Source organism: Alexandromys fortis, unplaced genomic scaffold, assembly GCF_014885135.2.
Source record: "Alexandromys fortis isolate MF-2015 unplaced genomic scaffold, M_Fortis_MF-2015_v1.1 scaffold_55, whole genome shotgun sequence".
NCBI classification, from domain to species: Eukaryota; Metazoa; Chordata; class Mammalia; order Rodentia; family Cricetidae; genus Alexandromys; species Alexandromys fortis.
The window spans coordinates 10,005,409-10,030,062 of record NW_026067936.1 but is presented as its reverse complement, the minus strand read 5'-3'; the positions used below and the strand labels follow the sequence as shown (position 1 = coordinate 10,030,062).

Below are 24,654 nucleotides of genomic sequence, written 5' to 3'. Positions count from 1 at the left end.
AAGAACCAATTATATTGAGACAGGTGAAGAAGTCATGGGTCTACAATCCGAGCCTTAGGGGGATGAGGCAAGGGGGATGGTAAATTAATAACCTTGCTGGGCTGTAGAGCAAAGCCCTAAAAAAAGAAAAAAAAGGAAACAAATCAGGCAACTGTCTGTTCCTGTGGAGCAGGAGTTTTTAAGCAGCCCCACTTGGAGAATCTTGGGAGATGCGTGACAATAATCACCGATGTTTAGACTCCATCTCCAGAGTCGTTGGAGAGCTGCCTGTGTTGGGCACCCAGCCCCTAGCCCAGGGACTTCTAATGAGTATCTAGAGGCTGAGAAAAATTGTTGGAAACGAGTTAACTAGGAAAAACACTGACAATTAAATGTTTGCAAAGGGAGTCGTTCTGCTTTATCCTTCCGAAGGTCCAATTTCATACACAACTATACACTGCTCTACCCCGGTGAATACTCTTCTCACTCCGAACGCGGCTTCTTCGCTTCTGGCCCCCGGTCACCGGGGAGACGATTGATAGTGTGAGCACAGAAACCGCTTAGCAATTTCTCCGCTAGTGATCAGGGCGCGTTTCAGATTTCAGGGCGATGCCTATGTGAAGAAGAAAGTCCGTTTGGATAGGGGCGCTCTACCGCCCATGTCCCCCTAATTAGTAACTTGCAACCCAGCCCCGCGGAGCGCTGACCTCCTTTGGTAGAGCTGGGGTGACAGCCAGTTCCCTGGAACTTGGCAGCCGGTGAAAGCCTACGGGTGCCAATTAGCGAGAGCTGCCTTCAACCCTGAGCTACTTAATGGTGGCTTTTTAAACGTTTGTTGGTTTTTCATTAAAGATTGATCTGACTCTGTGGATTTCTAATGTCCATTTATTTGGTAAATCAATCTCAGCCTGGCAGTGTTACACACACACAGGAAAACCTTGGCTGCAAGTGACTTTTGAAACTCAGCTCTCAGTTGCAGAAGATGGGGGGAAGTAAAGGATGAAGGAGAAATGGGGCACCAGAGACCCCCCTCTAGGATACTGAGCACCCCAAAGACCCAGAGGCCCAGCTGCAGGACGAGAGTGGCAAAAGGGGATCCCAGACAGCTGTAGCAAGGGTGAGCATTGTAATCCTACCCTTTGCTATGCGACTTCCCAGCTTTTATCTGAGTTATTAAAAAAAAAAAAAAAAAAGCGACTTGACAGCCGTACACTCAAGTCTCACTTCAACCATGGTCCCCAGGAGCCATGACGGTAGATGGCTTAGACAAAAGCACTTACTGGGCCTCCTGAATATTCTGACTGGCTCGGCCAGGCAACCTGCCTAAACAATTGCATGGGGCCCCTTTGGGACAACTCCAGAGACTTCTCATGCCTGGCCAGGCTCCAACGTCTGATTTATCTTGTGCAGAACAAGATACCCTGACAAGAACTTTTGGCAGCAGCTGGGGAGGGAAGGGCATGCTAACAAGCCTGCCTGGTAACCTGCCCCAAGTGAAGCTGTTCTACGATCTATTAGAGCCAAAGTTGTTCAGCTGTGGTACCCTTGACTGCCTCGGGCTCACGAGCCAAAGACAGGAGGCCCCCGTGCACACAGACAAGGGAAGAGAGCTAGTTCAAGCCTGTAATCTAATCGACTAGGGGCTGGGTAATTTTTTTAAAAAAAAATATGGCTCATGTTGAACAGCAGTATTTATATTATATATTAATTCTATGTAATTATATGTGTGTGAAATTATAGATGGGCATTAAATCACAGTAATTATTAAAACACCACACAAGTAGAAAATTGACAATAGTGTGTGGTGAGGCTACCCTTAAAATATATATGTTGTACAAATAATTATATATGTACCTGGGGTTATATATGTCTGCTGTCATAATAATTATCAAAACACATACAGAAACATCTGAAAACTATCTATTCAGTGGGCCAATGCCAGCCCTATTATGTGGGTGAGTGCCAAATATATGTATTTAATGCCCTCTTTTCCAGGGGTTCACTGACAGTGTCTAGTTAAGTACCAGGTTCACAGGGAATCTTGGACACTGGAGGATTATAGTTACATCACTAGCAGATGCCCTCTGATGCCAGCATGATGACATATACATGAAATGCCTGTGTCTCTCTGTCTGTCTGCATTCAGAGACACATCTCCAAGAGCGACCTGGGTCCCTATGTGCGTCATTCACGCCTTGCAGGTTCACAGGTTAACTCGTCTGTCCTTAGGGCAGGATTATAGAGTGTCAGGTGAAGGTTAGCCTAGAGGCTACTTTTCACCCTAAAGTCATGCTGAGGGTTTGTTTTCTAGTTATTTTTTTTCTATTTCTTCCAAAGTGAAAGTGCCACAAACAAGGTAGGAACTGCAGCCGTATGGACGGGCAGTGGCCTGAGGGGTTTGCTATGGTCGTGTCCGTCAGAGCTGCGTTCACTGGGGCCTGGATTATCTTCTCCGTTCTCATCTCTGCGCGCCTGAAAGTGTAGGCTCATATAGGTTCATGTTACGACAGCACTGACTTCCTGAAGAACCAGCTGGGACAGTTACGTACTAGGCTGAACGTGCACAAAGTCTCGTTGAGATGCATCCACTCAGCTCACTGGGGGATTCTTTTTGTTGTTGTTCGTGTTTTGGTCATTTTGACTGGAGTGAGACTATTTCCCACACTGTGGGTGGCCATGTACAACCACTTAAGACTCCCAAAGAGACAGAGTTTGTCAGGGAGACTGTGATAATGTCTATCAGGAACATGATGGACAGAGACATGAAATGCCCTTGAACTACGGAGTCCCACTAGCAAGGCCCCTGAACCAAGCCAACAGCAATGAAGCAAATCGAAAAACAAGTCAGGAGAGGAGATTATTTTAACCAAGTAGATGGTTCGTTACTTTCTTGTACTTAAGTTTCCACATCACACCAATGTATTCAGGAACAGCAGGAAATATTGGCTATCACATACCATCCCCAGCTGAGTCAGCAGTCCAGAGAGTTCTGCAGAGGAGTTTGGAGATGCTTGCTATGCACTGATTCCATCCTCATGGTAGAGTCACTCACTCTACTAATGATCGAGAAGTTTCTGATCATCAACTTACTTAATGTAGGCCAAGTTGGGTAAGGATCGTTCTGCCAAAGGTTGGCCTTTACAAAGGGTGTACGCCTGCTGACAAAACCTTCCTTGTTCTGTAGTGAAATGAAGAGACAAAGATCAATAGTCAGTTCCCCGTTGGCTGTAAAACGGCAGCACTGGAGTCTTGAACCCGTGTTGGCTTCTTATTTTCCACTTATTAAGATAAGACATGGCATTACTCATGTAGACAGTTGTTCATTAAATCTTTCCCAGGTGAAAATGTTTCTTGGACGGTACACCAGTTTCCTGAGGGATACCTTATAAAAGAATTTCTGAAACATAGGCACTAGAAGAATTATCCAAGGAATTGTTGGCTCTTCATATGATTGGAAACAATTGGCAATTGCGGTATTAGGGTTATGTGACTCTCCATAAACTACCAAATTGCCTTTCTCTTTAAAAAAAAATATATAATTAAGCTGCAAAATACCCACTAAAGGTTTTTCCTTCCACCAGAGTTGTAAAATGTATAATGTGCATATAGGTTATGCTAGACCAACTCACATGGTGCAGAAACAACTTCCTAGCAGCCCCTGTAACTTTTGAAAGCCAGAAAATCAGTTTTTTCAAAAACATCTCTCTAAAGGCTCTCTCTGTCTCCCATACTCAGCTACCAGCCTCCTCCTGCAGTGCAGGGAAGCTATATTTTTGGTCTTCTACTTGAAGCTGTCTCTTTGCATGACATTCCTCTCCCAGTTTTGGCAGGGAAGCCTTTCTGTCCATTCAAGAACTCACTCACCGCGCTGTCTCTGCTGCTCTCCTACCTCAAGCCCCCATCATGCCTGCCCTTCTGGCCACGAGGCTCTCCCTTGCAGTAAAGCTCATCCACAAGGTTAGCTTCCTTCTCCGAGAACTTGTCCTGCAGTAGCTTGATCACTTGGTGCCTAGACTTGGGGATTTCACACCCGGATGAGGAAAGAGTGGGCTGTGGATGAGGAGGGAGGGAGGGATTGGAGATGGGGTGGTCTGTCAAAGTACTCACGCTCCCCGCCAGCCAGGGAACAAGCTTCCCAAACACTAGCCTGTGAGGCCATTTAAGATTCAGACTATAGTGCTCTCCATATGGTTGGGAAACAAAACAAAGCTCCGCTCACCCTCATGGACCCAGAAGCTGAGTTCAAAGCCAGCAAGAAACAATTGGCTAAGAATTAGAAAGGATACAGTTCTGCGTGGTCAGTCTTTCTGACCCCAGCTCTCCCATTCTGATGGTTTCTTCATTGGAGAGGGTTGCTTTCTCATCTTCAGCTCCATGACCTGAGTCTCTACACACTACTACAAAGTCCTGTACATTTATCAACTATGTGCAATAATATCTGGGCTGGAGAAATGTTGGACACTTACAGGTCAATAAATACATCTTGCTTATCACAAACACAAATACTAATACTTTGAGTTTTTTTTTAATTATCTCTCATAGCCAAAACCCACAATGTTGCATAACTCTAAAGGATATCCCTACATCTCAAGTCAGAGACTAGCATCCAGTGCTTCTGCCTAAACAGGATTCCAAGGAATCCATGACTATATGGAACTTGGCCCACAGTCACCCTGCTCTGTCCTGAAAGGAGGTTGTGATGCTGCCCCAGCTCCTAGCTAACGTGCAGCTCTGGGCATGATGTACCAGAATCCATCAGGTTGCATATGGAACCAACTCTGTGGCTTCAGAGTCTCCTGTAATGTTCATTCACTTGGATGATCATGTAGAAAGGGGAGGATGTCAGAAAAACTGAGGAATTTTCAGTTATCATAACTACAGATGCTATCTATGCATTATGGTTGCTTAAACATTTGGGTACCTAAAAGAAATACAGGAAGAGAGCCATAAGATCACAATGGGTACATAGGGTCTGAAATCCACGGGTGGATCAGGAATGCCGTGTGCCATTCTCCTCACGAACTAGGCTTGGCCTTAAGTTGCCTCCCTTCGTGTTTTAAATTTGGCCTAAATGTTTTTCTGTATCTAGTGACCCACTGACTAACTTGATCCGAAAACATTCTATAACTGTAAGAGTAGCTGAATGGCAGCTGGTCACAAGCAGCCAACTGCTGGAATCGTGTTCTAGTAAGAGAGAGCTATGGTCAGTCAGGGTACATGTGTGGCTCACTTTGTTTGTGTGCTACTTCCTTTATGTGCTGGGCCTGGGCCTTCTGGACCTTTCTTTGTCAGTGAGTACCGTTGTGTAATGCTAGAACAGCAAATAAAACTAATTAAGATCTGTGAAATTAGATTTGCTGTAACTTTATCTTTTAATTATGATGCAATCTCTTTAGGACTTAATTCTGCTCAGTCTAGTGAGAGAACCCAGCCTCATCCATGTGAGGAAAATTAAGCCTGAAGAAACTAGGGACTCAGCCTGAGGGCGGAGCGCTTTCAGTTGTTGGAAGAGCTGTGGTTGTCGCAGGGCTAATGAAAAGGAGTTGCGGAATAATCTTTTTGTACACCGTGAAGATGGGTCTCTGCCAAGGCAACTTCTGACTGGCTTAATAAGGAGCTGAGCAGTCAGTAGCTAGGCAGGAGAGGATAAGCTGGGCTTCTGGGGAGGGAGAGGAACTCTGGGGAAGAATCATAGAGGCCAGACTGGCCAGTGGGATGCAGAACACATCAGACATACTACACTGATGAGAGCCACTTGACAGAACAGAGATTAATATAAATGGGTTAATTTAAGTTTTAAGAATTAGTTGGGAACAATTCTAAGCTAAGGCCAAACTTTCATAATCAATAAGAAGTCTCCGTGTCATTATTTGGGAGCTGGCGGTACAAAAAAGGTCCCACTACGAGAGAGAGAGAGAGAGAGAGAGAGAGAGAGAGAGAGAGAGAGAGAGAGAGAGAGAGAGAGAAGAAAATGGAGCAAAATTTTCTAGTAGTCTAACAGGCACACATATGCAAAGACCACCTGCCGGAGTTTCCCGACTCTGCAGGGTTTTGTGGTGGAAAGAAAATGGTAACATCAATTAGAGTCAGCAACAGCACATGCCCTGAAGCCTGGCTGGTCAAAATATCGATACCTTGGGAATTAGCTGCCATACAGATTCTAGATGAGGAGAAGACTAGCTTCCATGCCCCACAAGGTGGTTTTTATTAGTCATGTGGCTCTGCTTCTCCATGTCAACCAACAGCAGCATTCATTCTGACCTCTTTAACTGTGGAGGCCCAGGCTGAAGGAAGAAGTGACTTGTCTTAGTGTTACTGTTGCTGTGATGGAACACCATGACCAAAAGCAAGTTGGGAGGAAAGGGTTAATCTGATTTACACTTCCATTTCACTGTTCCTTGTCAAAGGAAGTCAGGACAGGAACTCAAACAGGGCAGGAACCCAGAGGCAGGAGCTGATGCAGAGGCCATGGAGGGGTGCTGCGTACTGGCTTGCTCCCTCTGGCTTGCTCAACCTACTTTCATATAGAACTCGGGACTGCCAGTGTAGGGATGGCACCCCCAATGGGCTAGGCCCGCCCCCAGCAATCACTAGTTAAGAAAATGCCCTACAGCTGGATCTTATGGAGTCATTTTCTTAATTGAGGTTTCCTCTTCTCAGACAACTTTAGCTTGTGTCAAGCTGACATAAAAATATCCTGCCAATAGCTAGTTGCTCAGGGAAGCTATCTTTCTTAGGGTTGCTATTTCTGTAGTGAAACACCACAACCGACCAAAGGAACTTGGGGAGGAAAGGGTTCATTTGGCTTACATGTTCACAGCATTGCTCATTATCAAAAGAGTCAGGACAGGAACTCAAATGGGCAGGTACCTGGAGGCAGGAGCTGATGCAGAGGTCGTGGAGGGGCGCTGCTTACAGATGTCTTGCTAAATGTAAAAAAATATGTTAGCTCATGAATATGCATACATACTATGAATCAAAAATTATAGTCTATTTTCTACTGGAAGAAGCAGAATTCATAGAATTTATGGCTTCCATTGGTCCCGGCCTGAAATGTTAAATTACATCATTCTTCTTCCTTTACCAACCTCACAGGCTGCGAACTCCTAAGGCCCTCTGTGATTCCTGACATAATAGAGGGATCCCATGAGTGAGATTCAGATAGGAATGGGTTAAAAGCTAATTTCAAAACACAAAGTTATGTGGTCTTGGTCAATTATATAGTCTGTATTTATTTGTTTGTTTGCTTATTTGAGACAATGTTTCTCTATATCTGTCCTGGAACTCACTATGTAGACCAGGCTGGCCTTCAACTCACAGAGATCAGCCTGCCTCCTGAATGCTGGGATTAAAGGTGCGCCACCATGTCCAGCATATGGAGTATAGTGTAATACCACTCCTCATGAGGTCTGACTTTGCAATATGCAGATAAGCAAAAGAAAGAAAATAACTAGATGTGTATTGGCCCAATTCCCAAGGAGGCTGACACTTGGAGTCCCTAATGTCAGAAAACTTTCTCCAGTGAGGCTTTAGAGCATTCCTGCTTTGATGGGGCTTGCCATTCAGTGGGATTTAAAGTCTGCCTGCCTCTGCGTCCCAAGTGCTGGGATTAAATGCATGTGCCACCACTGCCCGGCTCAGATTCTTATATTCAGACTAGTTCATTGTGGCTGCTTAGCAACTCCAGTCTGGAGGGTCACACACCGTGTTAGACTCTTTCTTCACTGGAGCATCTAGCTTGTCTTTTGTCCACCTCCTGACTAGACATGCTGCTTCCTGGGCTGGAGAGATGGCTCAGTAGGAGAGAATGCTGGCTGTTCTTCCAGAAGGTCTGGGTGCAACTCCCAGCACCCAAATGGCAGCTCACAACTGTCTGTAACTCCAATTCCAGGGTTTTTAACACCCTCACACCAATGTGCATAAAGTAAGGTTAAGGTATTTTTTAAAACATTTTGCAGATGCCCGGCGGTGGTGGCGCACGCCTTTAATCCCAGCACTCGGGAGGCAGAGGCAGGCGGATCTCTGTGAGTTCGAGACCAGCCTGGTCTACAAGAGCTAGTTCCAGGACAGGCTCCAAAGCCACAGAGAAACCCTGTCTCGAAAAACCAAAACCGCCACCCTAACATGCTCGCTTCAAGGCTTATGTGAGGCTCGAAACAGTTCAGATTCACTGGAAGAATCCAACCAGCTGGGTTCCTGTTCCCTCAAAGAACCTTTGAGCACTTTCTAATGTGCTTCTCGTTCAAAGGCTATTTTTAAAGCACACACTATTAGCCACATACTGTTCTAGACGCCATAGAGGCAACAATGAATTAGACACAGCTTCTGCCTTATGGAGGTGATAGGCTAATAGGCTAATGAGAGGAAATAGGATATGCTAATCAGATAAATAATATAACATTAGCTTACTGATGGCGAAATAAAATAACACAGTGGGACAGAGAATGAGGGATGCTGCCGCATGCCTCCGTATCATGAAGACACCGGCTCTGAGACCCACGACTCTGTGTATAAGATGCTCTCTCAGTCCCAGCACCGTGGCTCTTATGCCCATTGTTAGTTCTTGGTAAAACGGCTGAAGGAGAATCTTGAAAAGGACTACTTTAATTAACTGGATTTATTTATTGCCAAAAAATGCTAATTCTCAAGGTCTTTCTGACTCAGCTACTGTCCTTGGAGAATATTAATTTCTTCTAATGCACCGCCTTTGTGTTTTTGACGGAGTAACAGAGACGAAAGAAAGGCTAGTAAGCCTGAAGCGTCTTTTAAGATCTCAGGTCACCGTTTGAATCCCGGAACGGTGTTCTGCATATGGACGCAGATGGAAAAGCAGTTTGGGCTGGGGCAGATACTGTGACCGCGTGTCTCGAGCAGACCATTGAGACCTAGCAAGTGGGAGAAGAGTCACAAACCCTCCTGATATTTTGGTCCTCTGTTTCTGAGTTTCTCTTTTCATTTTGGCCTTTGTGTTAGCGCTTTTCTATCAGCGTGGCAAACCCTTGTTATAAATGATTTCAACAGGGAAAGATTCGTTGTAACTTATGGTTCCAGAGGTTCTGGTCTACCACTTAGCTGCATGGATTCTGGGCCTGTGGTGAGGCAGAACTGCTCACCTCTAGACAGACAGACAGACAGACAGACAGACAGGAGGGGCTCAGGTCTACATGTACCTTTCAAGTGCAAACTGTCTTGTGACCTCCTTTCTCCATCTCTCAGTAAGGTAATTGTCATCCTGACCCCATCACCTCAGTGATTGGATCCACCAATTGCATAGCTCTCACAGGTGAACATTGTGTGGGTTATTTCGTATACCAACGACAGCAAACATCTTGACTGCTCTTAAAGATGCAGTAGATTCAATCTCTTCTACTCTTGTCAAATCTGTTGTCCAAAAGTTGTTTGCATTTACATTTTAAAAACTGGTTGTTATGATTCTAGAGGGGTGGTTCATGAGTACTGGCTGCTCTTCTAGAGGACTTGGGTTCAATTCTCAGCACCCACAATGGTGGCTCCTAACCACCTGTAACCCCCTGTTCCGGGGGATAGAAAGACCTCTTTAGGTCCCTGTAGATGTTACACACATGCAATGCACAGACATACATACAACACACTCGCACACATAAAATAAAAATAAATCATTTTGAAAAGTGTTTAATAACAGCTGTTTCTATTGCACCCTAACAAATTATTACACACTTTATGGCTTGAAACAGCACAAATTAATATTTCTGTGGGCCCAGAAGTCCAAAATGAGTTTTATTTTATTAAACTCAAGGTATCGGTGAGCTCTGTTCCCTGGAGCCTCATGGAAGGATTTTTTTTTTCCTTACCTGTTCCAGCTCCTAGGGGAAGGTTGGTGTTTTCTGGTGCATAGCCCTTCTTCTGCCTCGTCTTAAAATTTCTCACCCCACTGATGCTTTCATGACCAGCTCTCCTCCCCTGACTCTAACCCTGCCGTCTGCCTCTTCCTTATAGGGAGCTGCTAATAGTTTATATCTTAGCTGTGCCCCAACTATCCATGTTTTAAAGTCTTAGCCCCAGCTTGGCGCTATTGGAAGGTGGTGAGAACATTTAGAGATGGAACTTACGTGAGGTTTTAGGTCACTGAGGAGTTGGCTCTTGAAGGAGATTCTGGGATCTTGGTGTCCTTTTCTGTCCTTCAGCTGCTAACCATGAGGGGAGCACGGTCGCTCTGCCATGCACTTCTGATACAATGAGCTGCCTTAACACAGACCAAAAGCCATGGGAACAACTGCTCACTGACTCGAACCTCTGAACCCGGGGCCGTAGAATATAGCCTCTTTTAAGATGTGATGGACAGCTCATGCTCCCTGACAGGTACATTGAGCCCAATCCAGCAGCTCCAATTTCAAGCCCTGTAATTTGATTGCTCTTGCCAGGTCTCTCTGTCCTTTTCTCTTGTGAGGTGGCACAGTCACTCCTTTCAAGGGTAAGAGGTGGTCATTTCTCACTGTAATCCCGGGAGTGTTATTAGGTCTACCATAGCTCTTTCCGTCCTAGAGATATTTGTCCTAGTTTGGTTCTGAGCCCCGTTGCATTGTCACAACTGGTCCATGAGAGGCCCAGGTGGGGTCAGCATTGACCTACAGTCCCCCTAAGGAACCATATGAGGTTCTATCCAAGACAAGCAGGAAGATGCTCTTCCAGGGTGGCCAGGGGAAAATGAGAAGCTAACCTTCTGTCCTGAATCCCTTAAGCCTTAAAGTCATCGAATCCTTCCTTAGTTTACATGTAGATGAAGCTGGAGCCAGACAATGGCCGAATCATAACCCGGGAGTCACACTCGGCAGCTGAACTGCTGTGTACTGAGTCAAGACAGAGCTGTTGTTCAGTTCCTAGGAAGTCTGGATTTTCTCTGTGTCCAGGTCAATGAAGGCTACCTGCCAGCTCTGCATTCTCAGGCAAAGGGCCCATAAGGTGCGGCTTGCAGTACTGGCACATTGTGTGTGTGTGTGTGTGTGTGTGTGTGTGTGTGTGTGTGTGTGTGTGTGTGAGAGAGAGAGAGAGAGAGAGAGAGAGAGAGAGAGAGAGAGAGAGAGAGCTGGCCTTATTTTAGAATGGAAAAAAAACACCCCTCTTTCAGATAAGAAAGCTGACCTGGCTTGGTTAATCAACTCAAAGTCTTTCCTCTCTTCTCCTTATATAATCAAAGAAAATACAGCTGAATTCCCATACTAGGAAGAGGCAACTGACTGGCAAAGTCTTTGGCCAGCTCTCAACACTGGGATGAACTTTCTGGAAAAAAAAAACCCAGGCTTTTCTTTCATACAGAAATCTCAAATTCCCTCCTTGAATCACACGAGTTCCCAAGATTCTAGCGTATCTATTCTTTGAAAATATTAACCTCTTGCCCCTGCCTCCTGTGTGTTCACTCAGAGATTAATGTTTTTATCATGTTGACTTCAGCGTGTGTGTTTATAGTGGCCCGAGGTGCGGAGCCAGGCTCCTGGTCTTACTGGGTTTACGAATTAACGGTGGAGGTGATTTTTCAGTCGCACAAGCAGAGGCTGTTCAAGTGGAGCCCTTTGATGTTCTAGGCATAAAGAAAACCTTGTGAGGGAGTACAGGATCTGGGAGCGTGGACATTCAAACATCTGTCAGTGGCAAGAATGAGAGCATTGTTTGGGCTCTGACTGCAGAGAGGTGGCTCTCAGCGAAGGCCACAGTAGTGGGGTACAGAGGAGAGACGGGATTATGGGGTTGTGTCTTACAGTCCACATCAGCCCTGCCCTGTATGACAAGGCAGTAGATGTGTGATTCCCATCTAGCCTCAGCTTCCACCTGTGCAATGAGAGATCCGAGTGGCCAGAAGGCCTATGAACTCACTGGGCTCTTCAGCTATGTTAGTGGTAGGGTTGCAGACAAACTCGGAACTCACCACTGTGAGCCAAGACCCATCCTGCCCTGGTGAGCGGGGAAGCATTCCGAACTGAGAACGTCAGGATTGATTGTTATGACCTGTGCCTTAGGCAGAGAAAAATCCACAGAGAAATAGAACAAGTTATTATAATTATTTTAGACTATAAGAACGTAAGAGAATTTGCTTTCGATTCCTGATCGTTTCAGGACCTGTTAGCTGCTATGACCTACACAGAAAGGAAAGCTAAGCATCAGGTTCTTCTCAAAACTAAGCACAGAACCCCTGTAATTACAGACCTCACCTTGAGGGACTCCCCGCTGCAATCTAAACCTAGGAGAAGACAAATCGGAAGCAGTATTTGCAGGTGAGCCAGAAAGTGAAAGGAAAACCAGGAAGGAAACCTACCTTTTCCTGTCCACAGGTCCTTCTTGCTGCCACCCCACCGTATACAATGCACATGCCTCCCATCTTTCCGTACCTGGCATTGTGCTGGTTGAGTGGGTAAGCAGCCCGGCATCCTGTTCCCAGGGATCTCCCATCTTTGTGCAGAATATAGAAAATCAATGAACAAGATCATTTAGGTGGTTATGGTGCCTCACAGAAAGCAAATCATAGCGAGAGGAGCAAAATTAATAGGGAAAGTGCTCTGTTTCTTTTATCTTTGTGGTTCAGGGGCTCAAACCCAGTCCCTTGTGCATGCTACACATATGCTTGCTACCATACTGTATTTCTAGCCTAAGGGAGATGTGGCAGGCATGGGGTGGAGGGACAGATGTTTCTCAGCTGTGTTCAATGGCAAAGTCACTCCAAACTCTGCAGGAAAAGTTGTACGAGACAACAATTATGGAAAATGCATTTTTAAGCTATAGAATAATACAGTTTTTTGAGGTGACATCAAATATATAGATATTTGAGGAAGAGTCTTCCAGGCAGAAGAAACAGAGCAAACACAGGAGCCCAGAGATGAGAACAATCAAAAGACAAGGTCTCCTGGGAATGGAATGTGGGACCGAGAGCCTGGCCTCTGATAAGGTCCCAAACATTGCCAAAGTCCAGAACGACCAAGTTCTATACGTTATCCTAATGGGTTTGTTTGACTTTTACTTTATGGGTGACAGGAAGCTGTTTACAAGGAAAACTAAAAGAAGTTGGTCATGGGATCCAATACATTCCTGAAACATTACTTCGTTACGTGGGGAATGTTGAGTAGAGAGACCAAGTAGATCGAATAGGGAGCTGCTGTGTGACAGACTTCCTAAGGAGACACAATACACACATCTATCCACTCACCCCAGATTGTGAGCCCACAACAGACAGAAGTGTGAATAGCACTGAAGTCCAGCTTGGTAAGTCCAGGAGTTTTATTGGGGTTACTTATAGGAATGAGGGTCAGGGGTTGCTAAAAGGCGCATAAATGACTTGACTCAAAGACAGTTGTATCGCCAAAGCCCACTCCAGCGTAGGTGGCAGCTCTTGGGACCTGAACTGTGCAGTCATCAGTCTGATTAACAGTTTTGAAAGTGTCCTTTTCTGGTGGTTCAGTTGGTCTGAGCTTCTTCCAGGCTCCTCTCTTGGTCACATCATCTGGTCCCTGCTTTTTGCAGGCTGCTCATCTGGTCCCAGCTTTTCCCAAGCAGCTGGTCTTATCTTGGAGTCTTCTTTATAGATATTTAGCTCATCTGAGAGTGACTCTCAACAGTCTCTACTGCTTATAAACTCTTGAAGGAGGAGGGGCCTAGAGAATCTGATCAGCTTCTGGGACTTCCTGAAACTGTTTTGTGTACTTGCTGTCTTAAGGGAGCTTCCTGGAAGAACAGAGTGTTTTACATACCCCTAAAACATTCTGTTGTTTCATCTCCTGAAAATATCTTGTCCTAAATATCTTGTTGTTTCGCTTTTCTTTACATCCTATGCCTTGAGATGTTTCCCTCCCTCCAAAAGTCTCTAACCTTTGGGGAAGCTGTTACACTAAAGGATGCTAGTTCGGAACTGGCGGGTAGCCCAGGTGAAGACAATGAAGACTCTCAGTAGGGAGGCTGAGAGGAAGATGCAAGTGAATACAAAAATATAGAGCAGTGGTTCCCAACCTTGCTAAGGCTGTGATCCTTGAATACAGTCCTTCATGTTGTGATGACCCCCAACTGCAGAACTATTTCCATTTCTACTTCATAACTGTTAGAAATTATAATGTAAACATCTGTGTTTTTGGATGGAATTAGGCAACCCCTGTGAAAGGATTGTTTGATTCCCCCAGGGGTTGAGAGCCACAGATTGAGAACCACTGGTCCAGAGCATATTTTAGAGTCACAGTGGCACAATCTGTTTATAGGACATAAATGTCAACGCTGAGGAAAGGTACCGCGCCATGAGGTGAGGTAGAATGTACATAAGAAATACGGTTGATTTAAGTTGTAAGTGTTAGTAACAACCTTAAGCTATTGAGTGAGCACTTATAATCCTCTGCATGGTTATTTGGGAGCTGATTGGCGGGACAGACTATTACGCCTACACAGGTTTTTATTATGTGTGTGTGGGGGGGCGAGGGACAGCAAGATGGTCACCAAGTTGGGGTGCTTGTTGCCAAACCTGGTGGCCTAAGTTCTATCCCTGTGACGCACAGAGTGGAAAGAGAGAGCTGCTTTCAACAAGCTGACCTCTGACCTCCACACATGTGCCGCAGCACACACATACATGCACATGCAAGCAATAAATAAATGTAGCAGTAATAATAATAATACAAGAAAAATTTAAAGTACTATTTTTCTGTAGATAGAAGCACAGGAAAAGAAACGGGGTAGATATTGCCCATGAGGTGGAAGAGGTCAAAGTTGACATGGCCGGCTGGCCTTCCTAATGTCAGCGTCACATTTGGGTGTAAGGGGCCTTTTTGGCAAAGCCAGGCATCCACTGGGACATCTCTCACCTGTGCTGGAAGAAGGGTGATTGCGTCACACACCATGTGGGAAATGGAAGAGCAGTGAAGCATTGTCAGGTTCTGCCTCCCGAAAGCACAGCAGCACTACTGAGCAACTCAACGCACCACACCCGGGCAGATGGTGAGATCCCCTGAAACAGAGCTGTGAAATTCTGGGAGCTTTGTGGATTAACAGCATCAGAAAAGCCCTGCCTCGAAAAACCCAGTGCCTGACTTCTGCCACCCTCTCTCTCAGACTGTGCCATCTCTCTCCTGAGGACGAAACTGAGAAGATTATTTTAAAACACAGTAGGTTGAATTGTCAATGCAGCAAAGGAAGTGAACCCATTCAAATTAACAACGGTTCCTAAGGAATCTGCTTGCTGCTGCAGGGTTAGATAAATGCCAACCCAAAGCTGGAGAAGCCATGCCAATGACACTCGCCAGTCCAATTATTTTATCCTCACTCAGCCAGTAATGGATGTCTGATGATTTGGCCGGGTGGGTGTGGGTGAACGAGGAGCCATTTCCCTCCAGGCTGGACCAGCATCTTGACCAGCTTCAGGACTGGGACTCGAAGATCGGCAGAACTGATGGAGCAGATTGATGGGGTGATTGTGTGTCCAGTTCTAGCCTCCGCCCCCGGACATGAACATGGGATGGGAACATGGGACATTCACAGGGAGAATCAGAAGACACACCATCCTAGGCTACTTCCAGCCTTCTTGCTGAAGTCTGTGCCCCCAAACTACTGCTTCAAATCTTTATGTTCTCGATGCAGAATTCGCTGAAGCAACTGTGCTTGACAGAAAAAAAAGCTGGGTGGCGATCCCCCCCCCCCCCCCCCCCCCGTGTTAGCAGAAGTGACGATGGCAACAATCATTGCTAAAAGCCTACCGTTACATGATTGGTTGAGCACCCCAGTTCATTCTCCTCTATGGCCTTGATAGCTAAATGGTTATTTAATGAAGGATTTGGAAGTGCTGTGACCTCATATTCAAGCAACATGGGGAAAGTCTCCTTCAGATGTCCATCTTCACGGTGCAGTGCTGAGAATTTCCGAACACCCAATCGAAAGGATTGATTAGCACATCTTATCACCGTGCAGGGGTGTAAGCTTATAGACTAACGTGAACCAAAGGGTGGATTACCCACTGAATTATCACCACGCAACAAAGCTCTGACATTCGAGTCTGCTTCTGTTCAAACCTGCTCTGTGTTTAATAGAAATAATACTGAAAGACTTACTGATATAAATGTCCTATTTTGTTAGTCAAAGGCTTTTGTAGAAACACAAATCTAATGCAGAGACTCAAAAGCATCAAACACCCTTGCCATTCTGGGTATTTTCACGGACTCTTATCAGGCAGCTAACGACTGCTCAGCCAGGCTCTGCCTTGCTTTGATGACAATTCAGAATTCCTCCACACCTGACAGACCAACAAATTATTTCTTCCTGACCGTAGATAGCATGATGCATTATTCAACAGGACCCGCATAGCTAGTATAGAAAAACATGTAAATGTTTGAGACCCGAAAGGGACTTTTGATGGCTTGCTGGTCAAATAGAGAGAGTTCAAATTTAAGCCCTTTCCCTGGGTCATTCAATTAATTAGGGGCAGACCCAGATCACGAAACCAGGTTTTCTGAACTCAGGATTGGTTTTACTCGACATCAAGATGGAATGCGTGCCTTGTCGGGAACACATGTGAACCGCCCATTTTTGTCTTATTTTGTAAATAGTGACAAACATACTCAGTTTATTTTACTGGACATTTTCAAATTCAAGTTCCAAGTTCTCGTGAGCTCCTGCTCGAGGATGGAGCAAAAAGGCCCCTACAGTCCTGACAAATCTGAAAGACAACCTGGAAACATCTCCAGAGCATCCTGGTGGCTGCGGGGACACTGATCTACGACTTAAAAACTTGGAGAGCTTTGCCAAGGAGATACTTCGGTGTGAAACACAGACATACTCTCAAAAGATTTTAAATTTGGATACATTGGGGATGGGTGGAGAGGAGGAGAAGGCAAAAGATAGAGAGAGAGGGAGGGAGGGAGAGAGAGAGAGAGAGAGAGAGAGAGAGAGAGAGAGAGAGAGAGAGAGAGACAGGTGGGAGGGCATGCAGGGCCAGAGGCCCACTTTGTGGAGTTTGTTCTATGGAGTTTCTCCATGGGGCTTTCAATCTTGTCTGCAACATGGGCAAACCAAAGAAGTAGCTGTAACTTGAGGACCATTCCCTAAAGTAAACTGTGAAGATACAGGACATTGAAGATGGTGTGGCATTGCTAGAGTAGGTGAACAAGAAGTGACCCTTAAGCTACGGAGGAGAGGGAACCCATTATAAGGAGAAGGCCTTGTCTTTGACAATGCTTCCCATCCCACTTTCCCCTCCATCTCTTGCTTCTGTCGTTCATGATCATCAAAGGAGGGCTAACAGCTTCCAGTAAGCATTGGAAATATATGCTCGTTAAATAATTTATCTCTTGCTTGCAGAAACAACAGAGATGTTGCTCCCAAGGGAACTGTAAGGTTTTTTTTTTCTAGATGGAAAACACATGTGTTTTATGGCAGCAATTTAGCTTGCTTTTCATCACTAGTTGGAAAGTATTAGTAAAACCCACTAAGTCCAAAGGATGAGACAGGGGGACAAAAAAACGCATAATACACAGCCTCTTCTACATTACAAATAAGCTGGGTTGTGTCGCAATAACAAGTAACCCCGGAATTCCAGTGGTATAATATGATCATAGTTTATTTTTTATGCATATGATTTGCAGTGTGGGTTGCAGCTTTTGTGGGTCGCTATCCTGGAGGAATCTTTTCATTTTATGAGCAAGCCTGTATCCTCAAGGCAGAGCAAGAGCAGGAGGTCATCAGGATATCTTTTAGGACCAGTCCTGCAAAGTGTTTACATCATCTCTGCCCTCATAACATTCGCTGGAATCAATCACATAGGCTGTAGCTAACTCCAAGGAAATCTGGAAAATGGGACCTTCCTGTGCGTTCAGGAAGAGGAAGTGGCTTTGCAAAAGGCATAGATGGTCTCCATCTTGGAGAAGCTTAATTTTGTGGCCCAGAAAGTTCTGAAAATATGAATTCCTTTATTATAGGGACCAGTGACCAAAGCCTTAGAGGGAGACAAAAACAAGGAAGAAAGGTCCATTGATGAGAAATTCTTTTTTTTTCTTTCTTTTTTATTTTATTTTTTTTAAATATTTTTTGCTGGAGTGGGAGATAAGTTCTTGTGTACCCTGGGCTGGCCTTGAATTCACTTCTGAAAATGATCTTAAACTTCTGGTTCTACTGGGCCGCCCTGTTCCTCATTGCCTGTTATGCAGTGTTGAAGGTCAATCCTGCAGCTTCACTCATGCTAAGCAAGCAATCTACAAACTGAGCTATGTCCCTAGCCCTGCTTTTTAAAACAATTGTTTGAGACAAGGTCTTACTCTGCGGTCTAGGCTTGCCAGGAACTCACCATGCAGCCCAGGCTGGTATCTGACATATCCGTCTTCCTGCCTCGCATGGTGAAATCGTAAGGACAAGTCACCGTCCTTAGCTTTAGACTGACTAATTTTTGTTTGATTAAAAAGGGACAGTGGATAAAGAAAGGTTGCTCAGTGAACTGCATTTGACTAGAGATCATAAGAATGAATGGGCGTTTTGGTGGTAAAAAAATAAACAAGAGAGAAGGTGCAGACAAAAGAATAGTAGTGCAGGGTCTGGTATGAGTGTCAAAGGAAAAACAAAGAAAAAACAAAGAAGCAGAGAGGCCGAATTACCAATCAGAGACCTGGGATGCTTGATTACTCCTAGAACAGAAGAACAGAGGAAGATCAACACGTTCGATGGGAGGGAAACCCACCAACGATCCTCCAGAAAGACCTTCATTAGGAATGTGACCCTCACTACCATAGTGGTTGTCTTGTTAGGGTTTCTATTGCTGTGAAGAGACACCATGGCCACAGCAACTCTTATAAGGGAAAGCACTGGGTTCAGAGGTTTAGTCCTTTATCATTATGGTGGAACATGGTGGCATGCAGTCAGGTGTTCGCTGGAGAAGAAGCTAAGAGTCCTACACCTGGATTGGCAGGCAGCAAGAAGAGAGAGACATTGGGCCTGGCTTGAGCATTTGAAACCTTAAAGCCCACCCCATGTGCAGACCTTTAGATTGGACAGCATTAGGGGGACAGAGTACTGGACCAATATCAACATGACAGGGCCTTTAAGGGAGAGGGCAGCTCCCCTTTAAGATCTGGAGAGGCGCTGCATAAGAAAGATGGCCTAGAGTTAACAGTAAAAGCAACAGTTGCCAGGGACAACACGAAGGGGACGTCTGAAGGGGGGAGTCTTTGGAAAAATCCCCTGAAGAAAAAAAAAAGGAATTCCTGGCTTTTATAAGATGGGGGGGGGTGCGGGGATGAGAAGCTCCACAGTGCATGAGTTAGTCTATTTGGCTCTCATGTGCATGAACCCAGGTTCTAGATGGGACCATAAATTCATCTTATAGCCGCTAAGGGGGTGGACTGCAAGCCCACAGCACAACAAAGCTTCTAAACTCCCTGCCAGAGAGGAGGAGGAAGTTTGACGCAGGTGGTATAGCCTGGTTTTGAGAAGAAAGGCAACCACTGGGTCCGTGAAGTGCCAATTACACAGCTTGGATTTCATTTTCTAAGCAACGGGACGCCGTGCAAGCCTTTCAAATAGGTAGTAACATCATCAGGTTGGGGGTTTTGGTTTTTTTTTATTTATCATTTTTATGCGTCTGAGTGTTCGCTTAGTACATCATGTGTGCAGCACCCTCAGAGGTCAGGAGAACTGTTGGCTCCTCTGCAACTGGAATTAGAGACAGTCGTGAGGTTAGGAGCCCAACTTAGATCCTCCGCAAGGGCAGCAAATGTTCCTCCCTGTTGAGTCATCTCTCCAGGCCCTAGACTGAGGGTTTTAAAAGGACTTATTTTCCTTTTCCACGTATCTGTTGGCTGAAGTTGGCGGACACTTAATGGCTGATAATTAGAAAGGTTGCTGTTTTGTAAGCGGTGCTTCTTTCTTTGCAAGAACTCAGAGCACTTTGCATTGGGCTGAGAAGCCCATTGATGCTGCGTTTCCATAGGAACAGTGCGGGGGAACCAGATACATCTGTATGGCTCACAGTGTGGGACTCGAGGAGAAGACATGCTGGCGGTGCAAGTGACATGCAAGAGGAATCCCAGGTTGAATCGTTTGTCAGTCTCACAGAGAACTCTGTCCCAGTGCCTCCGGGAGAACCGGAGCACCGTTCCCGCTTTATGGTGTCACTCAACAGAATGAAATTAGCCTGCAGGGATCAGTCACAACTTGTGAGCTTTGCCACCAGTGCCTGTGGAGTCCAACTGTCAGGTGCTTCTGACCGGATGATGCCCAGGTCGGGAGTATTAACAAACAGATAAGTATCCAGGTTCCTGTGGATTATGAATCCTGTCCCTGCTTTGTGGTACTGATAATTAAACCCTAACCCCCAACTCCCACCCACACCAAACCCCTATTCCCCTTTTCTCTCCCTTCCTGCCATTCATTTGAGACAGAGTATCACAATGTAATTCTCAAATTCTCATTCCCAATCCTAACTTGATCAAAGAGCTGTGGTGATTTTAAGGCGAATTAGCCTCCACGGGGTCGTGTGTTTGAATGCTGGGTTCTCAGTCGGCAGGATTCTTACAGAAGGCTTGGGCGCTGTGGCCTTGCTGGAGGAGGCATGTCACTGGGACTGGGCTTCGAGGTTCCATGCCCAGTCTTGGTCTCTCCCTGCCATCAGAAACAAGCTCTCAGGGGCTTCTTCAGCAGCTCGCCTGCCGGGCACCATGCTCCCTACCGGGATGGTAACAGACTAACCCTCTGAAAGAAACCGTAAGCAAGCCCACAATGAAATGCTTTTTTTCTGTAAGTTGCCTTGGTCATGGCATCTCCTTCCAGCAACAGAACAGTAACTAAGACAGGAGACAACTCACATTCGTGTGCTCTGCTCATGAAAACCTTGCCCTAGTCAGGGACGGGCTTAAGGGTGATCCGGTTTCGGCCAGTGAGACACAGAGCAGGAGCCTGCTGGATGCTATAGGGTGCAGGGTGGAGTAGGGGTGAGACTTGGGAATGTCTCCTGGACTTAGAAAGGCAGCTCTGCCAGCCTTTGGGCCCCTTTATATTAGTTGCCATTTTGTCCCTGTGCCTGGGATGAACACCTTAAAAGAGCGAAGGTGGGCTTAGCATCAAAGACTCCATACCTGTCATCCCGTTCCTGTCACCTTCAGGGCTGTGATTCACAGCACTTGGTGATAGACATGTGTGGTAGATGAGGTCTACCACAGCAAGGGCCACGCAGCCATGCAGCAAAGACCATGCAGCCCTGCAGCAAAGACCAAAGAAGGGGTTAATGTTCCACTGTGCCCTTTGAGAGAATACCTACTTTCTTCAATGATGCTCCACCTCCTAAAGACTGTCTTTTCCCAGAGTCACAGACTGGCAACCAAACCATCAACATTTAGGCTATGGACCGGGCATCTAAAATCTCAACCATGACACCATCTGTCTCAGTGAGGACTCTGTTGCTCTGAAGAGACTCCATGAACACGGCAACTTTCTTATAAAGGAAAGCATTGCATTGGGGCTGGCTTGCAGTTCCGAGGTTTTGTCCATTATTGTCATGGTGGGAAAAGGAAGCATGGCAGTACACAGGCAGACATAGCCCTGGGGAAGGGGTCAAGAGTTGGACAGCTGGATCCGCAGGCAGCAGGAAGAGAGAGCGAGAGACATTGGGCCTGGCTTGAGCATCTGAGACTTCAAAGTCCACCCCCAATAACACACCTCCTCCAACAAGACCACCCCTCCTCCAACAAAGCCACACTTCTTCCAACAAGACCACACCTCCTAATAGCTTCACTACCTACAAACCTGTGAGGGCACTTTTCATTCAAACCCCCACGCCATCTTCCTCCAGATGCACACAGTGCTGGCAACAGTGGTGCTACCATTCAGGCCTAGGGAATGGGGCACAGCCATGCTAGGACTCTGAAGATGGCAGGGCCAGAACTTAGGAGGAATTAAAGTCTTGATAGTATTACAGAGTCACACACTTACCCAGCCTCGAGTCTTTCTGAACTAGAATCTCCTCTGTGTGATGATTCTTTTTTTTTTTTTTAATCACATTTTCCCCCCTCAAGATGGCCAACTTGGAGTTTGTTACTTTCCCCTCAAGTTGGCCAATTTGGAGTTTGGTACTTGCAACAGGAACACTACAACCAAGATAAATGATCATTTTCTCACTGCCCCAGTGAGGGCAGCGGATGGGCAAGGTAGAACCTTCATGTCACACAGCTCTTGACTCTAACATGGGGAATCACAGTGTCCCGGACTTGTGCAAAACAGGTTCCAGAAAACAGGCAGTGAGCACCAGCTTGCACACCCAAAGGAGCGTGAGGAGAACATCAGGAGGGAGTGACCCCAGAGCACAGCCTCCTATAAGATAGGCTGATGTCTGCAGTCAGTCTGAGCAGCTGTGGGCACCTCACCCAGTATCTCTCAGGTTTCCCCTGGACTCATTCAGATCATAGGCACTTACGGGCTGTTATCAGAACACAGAATATCACAGGCTAAATTACCCAGCACGATGCTTACCAGTTCACGTGAGATGGGCCTCAGCTTTTATTTTAAATGGAGCAGCGATCCACAGACTATTTTCCCCTTGAATCCTTGATTGTGGCACAAGGCCACTGACCCATTTAGCCTGCTATTGCCACTTGACACCACAAATTCAGAACCATTACAAGGAAGTCATTAATTCCCACCCAACACACACATCTCACACATACGAAAGTTCACACGGGTCAGGAAGGTTCCTGAACCCAAACCTGCTCACCCATTTTCCCAGATGACATTGCGATTATCAAGTTCAGGAGACTAGGTTTACAGGAGGCATTTTAAATGAGTGTTATGTCATTTACCAAACACTCCTCATTAATTTTTTTTTCATAGCTACTTGTTAAGCTCCAGTTTGAGAGAAGGAGAATAAAAAACCCTGGAATGTTCTTCCTCAGAAGGATAATTGCTCATTAGAACCCTATTTTGTTATAATTGTACGATTCATTATGCTGAACACTTCATTAGAAGCATTGTAAAAATTCTGACAACTCGAATATGGTACGTTGAATATGGAAATGGTTCCGATTTACAGCCTTCCTGCATCTTTAGGGCAGTTTCTAATTAACAGACATGGGAGATGCTGGGAAAGTGAGAGTCTCCCATATTTTATTCTGGGATCATTACTGGAGATACATTTTATAAAAATGCAACATTATTTTGAAATAGGAGGCTTTCTTTAGAACAGGGGAAAAAAATGGCCCATAAATGTGGAATTGTCACAAGGAGGCCACATCTGTCTTTGCAAATTCAAGTGGCTCAGAATTATCTGCAATTAATACTAAGCCAAATCTTTTTATAGTTCTGGTACAGACTTTGGGGTAAAGATAGCAGAATGAACATTTTCATTTATCTCCTTTTCCTCTTGAAATTCAACTCAAATGACAGTTACGGGAGCTTAAGTAGGGTAAGAACTCAAGAGGAACAGAACTCAGATGAACAACAAGAAACTTTTGGAAATTGGAAGCAGATGAACAAGTGAACTAATTCTAAGAAATCTTAAGGTAACAGAATAAACTGCTGAGGGCCCCAGGGTTGGGGATCAACGTGAGGCTGAAGATGGATCAGCTGGGATTCTGCATAAGAATCGTTAGGGTTTCCAGACCTCCCCGCCAAACTTCCCTGCTAGTGGAGACTTTGAGTCTTGTTTACCTTTGCCTAGGTTGGGAGCTATTAATCCTGGAGAAGGTCTCTAGAGAGACAGGAGACAGGTCTCTGAAGTGCTACCATCTAAAGAGGGTCACAAAAACACCCTGAGTAAACAAGGGGACAGCAGGATATTCATATAATTAATGATAAGCCCTGCTTTCCAAGTCCCCGGAGGCTACATAGCAGACAAGGTTAGAGTCTATGTATGAGACTGTGAGACCCTTCCTGGAATATGGCCAGCACAGGAGAAAATAGCTGGAAACAGTGTTCTCCCCCTCCGAGAGTAATCTAACACCCATAGGCTCACACCCTCGGGTCACTGGCTCAAAGGCAATCTCTTGCCCTCTGCTCCAAATGGACAGAATCAGAGGCACTGTGTATGGGTGGGGACTGAAATATAGTGCAACAAGTTCATGCTAAAATTTGAAAATCACTGGGTGTTTTTGTTTGCTTTCCAGTAAAGTCCACCCTGGGCCCAACCTTTCTTTCTCTTGTCAATATAAGCAATGAAGGGGAAGCAATATCACAAGAAGCATGAAATGAAAAGCAGAACTCTTAGAGGAGAAGAGAGGCGATGTAAGAAAAATCGAGACTGGGACAAAACGCTAATAATACTGTCAGAGAAGTGAGAAAAGACCCGTGAAGCCAGGAGAGAGAAACTTTTGTGGAAAATAGTAGCTGATGAGAAATAAAAATTATGACAGAAGCAACAGAGAATTCAACAAAAAAGAAAAAAGGAAGTAATGGGATAGAAACAATAGAAAACTCTTAGGCTTAGTTTAGGAGAAGATTGAAAAGATTGAAGTGTAAGTAATGATATCATGAGACATCCAGATAAAGGTGGTTGGTGAGCGAAGTTCTCAATGATACAAGTAAGAGATGCCTGCAGTGCTAACAAACATGAATTCCCAGATGGAAACAGCCCCCCCCCCCACCTTCTAGTGTTTGCCAACAGGTGAAAGTTGGCTTGCATCTAGACACATTGCCGTCAGACTCATGGAGTAAACCAAAAGGATGCTGCAAATGTCCAGAAAAAAAAAAAAAAAAAAAAAGAAAAAAAGACAA

At 45.4% G+C, this 24,654-nt stretch overlaps 1 long non-coding RNA gene across 1 annotated transcript in view; it reads left to right on the top strand.

Moving 5' to 3' along the window:
* Positions 1-971: 971 nt before the first annotated feature.
* LOC126504409 (uncharacterized) overlaps positions 972-24,654 on the top strand; it is a 46,514-nt gene continuing 22,831 nt past the window's right edge. The window contains exon 1 of the long non-coding RNA XR_007592586.1: positions 972-1,096. This is a non-coding gene — a long non-coding RNA (uncharacterized lncRNA). The remainder of the gene's footprint in view (positions 1,097-24,654) is intronic.